This window comes from Eubalaena glacialis, chromosome 7 (assembly GCF_028564815.1).
Source record: "Eubalaena glacialis isolate mEubGla1 chromosome 7, mEubGla1.1.hap2.+ XY, whole genome shotgun sequence".
In the NCBI taxonomy this organism is placed as follows: Eukaryota; Metazoa; Chordata; class Mammalia; order Artiodactyla; family Balaenidae; genus Eubalaena; species Eubalaena glacialis.
The window spans coordinates 100,143,827-100,154,180 of NC_083722.1; positions in this window are offsets into that span (position 1 = coordinate 100,143,827).

The window sequence follows — 10,354 nt, forward strand, 5'->3', positions numbered from 1 at the left end:
AAAAATAGAAAGATGGATAAAACAGTCTAATAATGTGTTCGGTAGGGAAACTAACTGGACGACCAAGTAGAGAGAAAAAGACTTAGATGATTTGTAAGCCAGCTCCAGAGCTGAGAACAGAACCTGGATGTGGTCAGAGACAAAAATCATTCTAAGACTCCAGACTCTGAATCACTCGGCTCTTCTCCAACTCAGATTAAGAAGCGTGTTCGCTGTTTGTGTGCTGTGTGCGAGGTGACGTTACAGGAACCAGGGAAACTGACAGCGCGAGAAAACACACAGGAGTGCCTGTTCTCGGGGAGCTTACATCCTACTGGGAAAATGAGGATAATGAGTTAGTTAGAGAAAAAAGATGACTGAAATGTAGTCTCTGCCCTTGGCTGGGTTGTCGTGTGAAGGTGAGGGGCGGGGGAAGCAGCAAATAAACAACCTTACAAAGTACCCAGTGCAGCGGCCACATTATACGTTGCTTTTTTTTCTCGAAAGAAACTGTATGTAAACCATGATGGTTGCTGGAAGGAGGGGACGCATTTCTATAAGGAGTGCAGGGACCTTCTAAGAGGAGGAGGGTCCTCACCACTCATATTAAACCGCTGGACTCGGCATTGACACAGGGCTAGTTAGCGTGGCAGTGGCAGCATGAATAAGCTTCTCCTTCAATTGTCCACATTTCAGTGATGACGTCAGACCGCTGCATGTGGCTACAGCAACGAGCAGTCGGTAGGCCTTAGAGTGTAAGCATGTTAGATCGGCAAGCACTGAAGGGATGTATCACTCGCTCAATTTCCTGCATAAAAATTACTTACAGACTTAACATTAGCCACCTGAGAGCTTAATCAAAACTAAGGACCCAAGAAGAGGGATCTTATTATGTAAAAGGATTCACCTTTTAGTCTTTACATCTAGAAATTTATCCCATGGAAATAATTCACAGAGCAGACAAAAATTTACACACAAAGATGTTCGCATCAGCATTATTTAAAACATGCAAGGTGGAAACCAAGTCAATGTCCAGTATTTTCTGAGTCATTTGATCTCTTCCTTACAAATTGTTTCTCTGCTTGAATGAGTCAGCGTCAGTTTCTTTTTGTTACTGAAAATCCTGACTGATATATATGGAATGAAATGGACAAACAAAATAATACACGACCAAAATAATGAAATATTCTGACATACTGATGCTCTGGATACTGGGATTCCTCCCTTCCCCCACTGGCTTCTAAAACCTTTCTATTTTTCCAAGAGGTCATGATTACAATAACTTATGAGTAAACATAACTGTAAGTAGTCATAATTTTTTAAAAAATTAAAAGGTGTATTTTTTTTCCCAAAGGGATCACAATAGTAGTTGAAATAAGACACACATAAGTGAGAGCACAAGCCACAATGTGACAAGCGCTATCTAGAGGAACTTCCTGCCGTGGGAGAGTAGTGTATAAAGAATTACTTTACTAGATGGAGTCATACACTGGCCTCGAGGTTCATTGCTATCCAAACAGAAACATATAAAATCCACCTGACTGGACCAAGTGTTGGGCCCCGAATCATGCTCTCGAGATGGCCCTTGTTTTATTATGAGTTTCCTGTGTGCTTGGGCTTCCTGGCAGCCTGACAGAGCACTTCCTCTAAGTTAGAAGACTTAGTTCTAGTTCTGTTACTTGCAGACCAGCAAAAACACATGTTAAATGGTTGCTCTGATCCAAAATTGATACGCATGCTATCCTTTCATTGAATTTACAGCAATCTTGAGAGGCAGGTGCTATCATCCTTATTTTTTATGATCACAAGTCACCTTCTCCCAATGAAGTGGGAGGTTCAGGCTGAATGATTTTCTAGGTCCCAATCAGCTTTCATTTTCTATGACTCGGTGAATCAGATCTTAGCTCACAGTGTGTTCCTTAACCTTCATCCTATCCACTTGGTCCTCGCCTCTCCACTGCCCAGATCTACCTCCAGATTTGTCCTTTTACTATAGATTTGGAGCACTGTTCTTGCTTCTTTGGACACCCCTCAGCTTCCCCCAAGACAGATGACATGGAGAAGCAAGTCCATGGGGCAGGAAGATGAAGAATGCACGTAGGTTTCTCTACAGTAGTGTTTTTAGGTGTGGCCTTGAGTCCACTGCAGGCTGCAGGGGTTTTCCTGGATGGATGGTAAATGTATCCCAGGATGAAAGCGTTTTCTTTGGAGACAGTAGACACAAGCGCATAGATTTTCATTTTGATGCACAAGTAGGACTATTTATTAATAAAGTTTAAAAACAAGGGTAACTGAAACTTGGTTTTCATAAACTAAAATTGGGGTATTATTAGACTTTGCTAAAGACTTTAATTTTCTATTCTATCAAGAAGTCTGGAAACCACCCAATGCTTTGGCAGTACGGCAAGTATGGCAGTATGAGAACATGGAAGCATGAGGTGAAGGGGTTCCCAGCACTTTCTGGAAGGGCTCTGTATTACATGGACTGCATCTGTGCTGTCTCAGTCGGTCTTGGTCCTGGACTGTTGCTCTCATTGTTTCATGAATTAATGTAATTGAGAAATTATTTTGGGATTTGCCCTTGTTGATCATTATGTTGGTTGACTGAAGCATTTTCAGAGATGTGATTATTACTATGTTCACTCCATCATCTAGCCATCTTGGAGTTCTTTTGTTCTAGAAAGGCAGAACACATAGGATGGACAGAGGTAGGGCTTTTGCACTGCTGTAATGAGGCAAGATCTAAGAAGTCAGAGAGCCACTGATTTACAGTCCAGCTTGATGTCTTTTGTGCTTTATCACATGGCTACTGTACTCTCCGCAGGAGTCTCTCTGTGTTGGCTAAGATGCTTGGGCAGCCACCATACTCCAGTCAAGTAAAGTGACTGTTCTGCTTTAAATACATGTCAGGCCTGTCCCTGGAAAAGCAGAGCATCCTGGGATTAGCCAGGCCCTCAGCACAAGCTCTCACTGTGCCAGGCTTGGGCTTAAAAGAACAGAGTGGTGAAGCTCTTATTATTCTGAAATAGTCAAGTGTAAATCTTGCTGATGATGGTTTGGCCCAATGCCTTGGGCAGAGATGTAATCGATGAATATGAAAAGCCATAACCCTTTTCCTGCAAAAGTATTTCCTACCTCATTCAGCTCAAGTGTCCCTTCATCCAAAAGTCTTTCCTGATCTCTCCAAGCAACTATGGCATTTGCCCCTTTGTTATGAAATTTTATTTTTATCTGTCCCATTGTCTGTGAGTGTCTGCCGAGGACAGAGAACATGCCTCACTCATCTCTGCATGCTCCGTGAATAGCCCAGTGCTGGGATGGGGTTGATAAACAACTGTTGGACCAAATTCAACTTGAAAAAGAACGTGACAGACAGAAAAGTCCAGCCTCTGTCTACCCAGTCATAGTAGGTGCTGTTAGAGGGGTGGCTCACAGACAGAACCCAATGCCACTTGCAGCAACATGGATGGACCTAGAGATCATTATACTAAGTGAAGTCAAGTTAGACAGAGAAAGACAAATACCATATGATAGCACTTACATGTAGAATCTAAAGAAAATGAATCAAATGAACTAACTGACAAAACAGAAATAGACCCACAGACATAGAAAACAAACTTATGATTACCAAAGGGGAAAGGGGGGGGGAGGAATAAATTAGGAGTCTGGGATTAACAAATACACACTACTGTATATAAAATAGATAACCAACAAGGACCTACCGTATAGCACAGGGAACTCTACTCAATATGCTGTAATGACCTATAAGGGAAAAGAATCTGAAAAAGGGTATATATATATATATATATATATATATATATATATATATATATATACATACACACACACACACACACACACACACATATATATATGTATAACTGAATCACTTTGCTGCACGCCTGAAACTAACACAACATGGTAAATCAAATATACGTCAATAAAAAAAGGTAGTATAGGCCTCCAGGCCCCAAGTTAGGACAAAAGAAAGGGGGAACACATGGAAGATGATGATGGTAATAATCTATCTTAGCTGAACGCTTTCTACCTGCCAAGCCCTGGGAGAGAGTTTCCATCCATTATTTCAGTTAATCCTCTCAATAGTCCCAAATGTAGGCATTTTTAAGCCCACTAGAAGGGAACCAGAGAGTTGAAGTTTGTTTATGAAGCCTACACAGCATGGAAGCAGCAGAGCTGGCAATTCAAATTCAATTCAAATTTTGGAGACACTGGTTTGTCTCCAAAAAGAACTTAGTCACTCTAGTTGAAGACCATGAGAGGCATGGTCTGACCACAGGTGGGACACACCCTGTGGGACGAGGAGCAGAGCAGAAGGGAGGCGGGTGTGGTGAAAGCCTTGGCAAATACGAGGGACATTCAGTCCTTAGAAACAGGAGGAAAGGAAGGATGTTGGGGGGAGGGTTGCGGCATATGCTGGGTGCAACAGTGATCCTCCAAAGAGCTCCGCAACCCAAGCCCTGGAACCTGTGACTGTTACCTTATGTGGCAAAAGGGACTTTTCAGATGTGTGAAACTAAGAATCTTGAGATGGAAAATTACCATAGACTACTTGGGTGGCTCAGTATCATCACTAGGGTCCTTATAAGAAGGATGCAGGAGGGTCAGAGTCAGAGAAGGAGATGTGATGCAGAAGCAGAGGTGCGGTGAGGAGGGACCACGAGCCAATGAACTCGGCGGCCTCTAGAAGCTGGAAAAGGCAAGGAAACAGAGCCTCCCCAGGGCCTCCAGAAGGAGCACAGCCAACACCTAGATTTTAGCTCACTGAGACTGATTTTGGACCTCTGACCTCCAGAACAGTAAGACAATAAATTTGTGTCCTTTAAAGCACCGAGTTTGTGGCAGTTTATTACAGTGGTGAAAGGAAACTAATGCAGGGCAGAATGTCGAAGATACAGAGGTCCTGAAATGGAGACAAGATTTCTGAGGTCAGGTTGGCTTGGGGAGGGGATGCAGCAGTGTGTGGCTGGGCCAGTGTTTTCAAGGTAAGCCCAGGATGCCTGGGGTGCTTGTTAAATGCAGATCCCTGGGCCCCGCCTTAGAACGTCCCAATCGGACCGCCCGTGCAGTGCTCCCCACAACCTGTGTGTGTTGCTGTGACAGAGGGTGCATCAAGCTATAGCCCACCCAGACAGATGAAAACAAATGAAAGCCGCTGACGGGAGAATACTGCTTTGCAATGGCCTTTGTGGAGAGGAAAATTCCGAGCAGATCTAGGATAAAGAGGTTGCTCACTGCCCCCCACCAGCGGTGCTCATGGAGGTCAATTACCCCTTCATGACATCTTTTTTGAACGATGACCATGTTCCAGTGAACTCTTAGGTGTTGAGGACACACGGTGGTGAACAAAGCCGGCCTCCTCATCCTCCCTGAGAAGCTACACGCTGGTGGGAGAAACAGAACAGACTTGGATTTGATAGACATGCAAGCACCTATCACAAATGATGGATGCCGGAACGGAAAACTCCAGGGAGCTGTGAGCCTCTCACTGGAGGTGCTGGCCTGTCCGGGGAGGGAAGCCCAAAACCCCTTCCCCAGGAAGTGATCCCTGAAGCGTGAGCGAGGGCCAACTACGGGGAACAGGGTGTCTGTGGGGTAGGGGATGGCATAGCGGGAAGAGCATATATAAGGGCCCTGAGGCAAGAGGGACCCAGGGGGCTGGAGGACAGCGCGTGAAGGTGAAGGTGGCTGAGGTGAGGCTGCAGGGAGAGCACACCCTGAGGACCACACTAAGAATTTTCACCTTCCCCAGAGCAGGGAGGCACGTCATCAGGTTTGGCAATTAGCACTTGGCCGCCAGGTGGAGGGTCAGGTGACGTGGGGAGGGGAGGACTAGGGGACGCCGATTTGGAGGCTGGGAGTAACCGCCCCAGCGCCTGAGAGCCACAGGCTGCCCAGTGAGACTTAGCTCCCCCAACTAATTCCACAAGAGCACCGCACAGGTTCAGCTTTTAAAGGAAGTCAGATTTTTAGCTCACCCTACACTTCAGCCCGACAATAAATGAATAAACGAGCTCTCATAGTTTCTCCAAATCTCAGCATGTGGACGCAGCGTCCACGGTGAGGCAAGTGCAGTGGCTGTGTCTATAGGTGCTTCAGCTGCATTCAAACAATTGTGTATAGGAAAGGAATAAACCAGTTTTCCTATTGGTTACGGCTTGGGGAGCAGTGTGGGTCTAGGTTTCGATTGTAGAAAAGGCAAAGAAGGACTGTTCTCACCCAAAGACAATTACCATCTGCGAGAACAAAGTACAGAAATCAAAGCGACAGTCAGTAAAAGTAGCTTCAAGCACATCAATAGGATCTGTGGTCTTTTTCACCACAGTGACAAGGACGCCTGAAAGACCAGCTAAAAGAAGATAAGGACTTCAAAAAAGGTAAAGAAGGAAAGATACTGATGTCATCTGCCATATTTTTATGAGCTAATCTGACCAGAAAATATTGATGACTGTAAAAGTTCCCTGGAGTCAGGAGACCTGCTATGAATTTTCCTGTCTTATTTACCATAATCCTGTACAGTTTTACAGTAAATCCTCTTTATTTTTGGATTGGAATATGAAGATAAAAATGAGTTAGATTGATCTGAATTGTTATCTGTTCTACCTGGCACCTCCTGGCTGGATGACCTTGGGCAGGTTACTTAAACTCTCTTGCCTTTATTTTCTCATCTTTTCAGTAGGAATAGTGAGAGTTCTCATCCTAATGGGCTGATGTGAGATGAGGCGTGATGATGTGGTGAAGCTTTACAGCAAGTGGGTACACGGCAAACACGTGCTCAGCTTAGCTATTTTAACTATTAAAGGTTAGCTATTTTGAACTGCTACACATCTCAAGCCTAGATTCAAGCCCGTTGTTGGTTGTATCTTCCCCACTCTTTGCCTTCGTGTTCTCTTGATAAGTATTAAGCTCTCGTCTCTCAGCTCTGACCCCGTTCCTCCCTATTTGTGGTGACGGGGCCCGACATGGCCGACCAGGCTCGGCTTGGACAGCCGCCGGTAGGGAGCGCTAGCGGGACACTGCGAGGCTGGAGGAGGAGGGCACTGAGCCTTCCGGCCTGCTGCTTGTTCCCAAGGCACCAAGCACTTCATTGCAACAGCGTGAGTTTGTTCCCAGAGCAGCAATCAAATCCAGTTTGGAGCTTCTGCAGCACTCTTGCGTCCCGTCTCAGAGACCCAGCACCAGCTGGCTGTGCCTCTTCCTCAGAGACCCAAATTCCTGCTCAGCAGGCTGAGCGGAAGCCCCTTCTCAGGGTTTCGGAGTTTAATAGTGTCAACATTTCCCTTTGCTCCTCCAGTTCTGGGAGGCAGGTCGGGGTAACTCTTTCTGGCAGTTGCTACCTCCGCGAGACCTTAGTGTTTTTTTTTTTTTTGGTCTGATATTCAGTTACAGAGATGGCAGTTTTGTATCTAGCTAATAATTCCTTGTATTAAACTCTCTCCTTCCAAGTAACCTGGGATGGTTTATGTCTGAATGGACCCTGACGGAAGCACTCTTGTGGTGTCTTTCGATGAAAAGAAGTTCTTACTTTGAATATAATCCAACTTATCAAAGAACTTGTACAATTCTTTTTTAAAAAGTCCAAAAGAAAAATGAGCAAAACATTTGAACATGTACTCCCCCAAAGACGATAGCCGAACGCCCAACAAACATGGGAACTCGTTTGACTTTCTTAGTAATTTAGGAAAATGCAAATTAAAACTCTAGGGCACCTACGAGACTGATTACTATTAAATATACTAAGAATACCAAATCTTGATGAGGATGTGGAACAATGGGAACTCTCCAACTCTACAGGCAGGAGTATAAATTGGTTCCAGCCACTTTGGCAAACGTTTTGGAAGTGCTTACATAATGCTCACACGTGTGACCCAGCTATTACATCGGAGGGATGTCCCCAGTAGAGATGCATGTACAAGAACGTTCATAGAAATATTTTCGGTGACAATTCCCATCTGGAAGTAACACAAATATCCTCCAAACACAGAATGGATAAAGAAATTGAAGTCTATTTATATAGGGTGATACTATACAGTAACAGAAATTGGACAAACTATAGCTATATAGAACAAGAATAATTCTAGCCAAACTATTGTTGAGCAAAAGAAGACAGATAGAAAACAAAAAATGTAATGTGATTCCATCGATATAATTTCAAAACCTTAAAAAAAAAAAAAGTTTGGTGTTGGAAGTCAGGATAGTTGCCACCCTTGGGGCTGATGTGAGACATATGGATGGGGAGGAAGACAGAGGGGTTTTTGGGTTGGTGATGTTCTATTTCTTGACCTGGGTGATGGTTTCAAGGATATAATTACTCTGTTCATCGTGTGTTAATGCAGTGAGCCATGCATTTTGATTTAGGAAGTATGCTCTACTTCAGTAAAAGATTAAAATATTTACAACCTGAAGTTTCCCATCTTTATTGGGTATTTATTTTGAAAAATTACCAGCTTCTCCCTTACTATGCTTTAGCTTGCTTTAGAGAGTCATCTCTATCTTGGGTTTCTTGGAATCCCCTGAAGATCTAGAAGCCAAAACAAAGTTGCTCTAACCGTTGGTTGTGGTGCCAGATATTGCGTACTAAGAGAACACGCCTTCAGAGCAGAGTTTTACTTGGTTTCGAATCTCCAAGACTGAGTGCATTGTCTGCCTCAAGTAAGTGCTCAGTAAATGTCTCTTGAATGGATGCTGGGGGACTTTTGCCTAATGTCTCATAACTATTCTCACCACTCTAATACAGTACCTTGCATAAAAAAGGCATCCAAACATATATATTGAGTGTATAAAAATGAATTTTGAAAGCATGATTATAAACTACGTGGTGCCTCACTGAAAGATCAAATTCTTTTGAACTTTTCAATAAATTGTCACCAATTTCCTAGGTAATGTACATCACCATCCAAATATATTTTCTGCTTTGTTGTGTTCTTTTTTTCCCTGCCAAAATTTTTAGATACCCAAGAAACTGTTATTTGATTTCCTATTTTCTAGAAGTCGTGGGTTGATATTACAGAGGTGGCATGCTATGATAAAAATAGTAGTGGCCAGTCCTGCTCAACCACAGACCAGCTGGTTGATTGTCACCAGTCCTTTGAACTATGCTTGGCCTCAAGCTATTCATCTTTAAAATGAAGAAGTTGGACTTGTTAAGGACAGAAAATATGTGCTCTGCCAGTGACTATTCTTTCCTCCTGCCCAGGGCAGACGTTGCTAATCAATCACATAACACTTGTCCATTGAGCCTGGGTAGCCAAAGAGTTCTTCTCAGCGTGGCATACCAGAGCCATACCAATCAATTGTAGTTGGCAACTATACAAAACCTAGTTATCAACCCTCACCTGAATGACATAAAGTCTTGTTCACTTCCAAAGTTCTATGGTTCCATGATCTATAAAAAGCAATATTCTCTGCAATGACTCCAAGGCACTGCATGATTTTAAAGTGCATTCAGAACGATCAAAGTAAGATTACATTTTATTACTCACAGTTTCAAAGTTAAGAGTATTTTGTGGCATTATCAATCTTTGCAAATGGATAATCCACATACAGTACTCATTGAATGCAACTCATCTTACATATGCATTTCATGTCTAGGATGAGATCTGAAAGTAGCACAGGGACACCCATCAAGTATCAGAGTAGAATGCAGATACCCCAAATCTGAAATCCCCCCAGTCCCTTAAGCATTAACAGTAAAATGAATTTTCCTAAAATGGTAGCACTTGACAGGTAAGCATTTTGGGTACCTCTTCATTCAGAGAGTGAATTTAGAGAAATCAGGAATAAAGATCTGGGCAATCTGAGCAGAGGCCTGAGGTTTGAAGTATTTGAATAATATCTTCAAATTAGGTTTCACATCAAATTCAAGTTTATCTAATGACTCTGGATGGACATCTACTGTTAAGTATATTAAGCTGAGTGTCTGGATAATCGCTGTGTAATAACACTGTTCACATAGTGTTACTTGGACGAGAGGAGAGTGAGGAGTTTGTGGTTTTCCCAAACACTGTGGTGATTAGCGTATCAAATCACTGGCGAGTAACGAGTGCTTTCCATCCCAGTGTCCTTGAAGAAGCTGTGTCCTCAGCCTAGAAGTGGAATGCCTTTTATTAATTCACCCAAGAGTTGGGATTACAAGTCCATTTTTTCCCCCTCTATTGGAGAACATGAATTCTGACCTCAAGAGACACAGTTCTCAGACTGACAAGGTAGTACCTGGGCTGAAACTAAAACCACTTTTCATGATGCTTCATGGGTCTTCACTCACAGGAAAGTATCATGTAAGTTCCAGTGAGCAAAGGGCACGAGCAAGTGCCTGGGGGTTGATGAATGGGGCTGAAGTGCTGGCTCTGCCACTAGG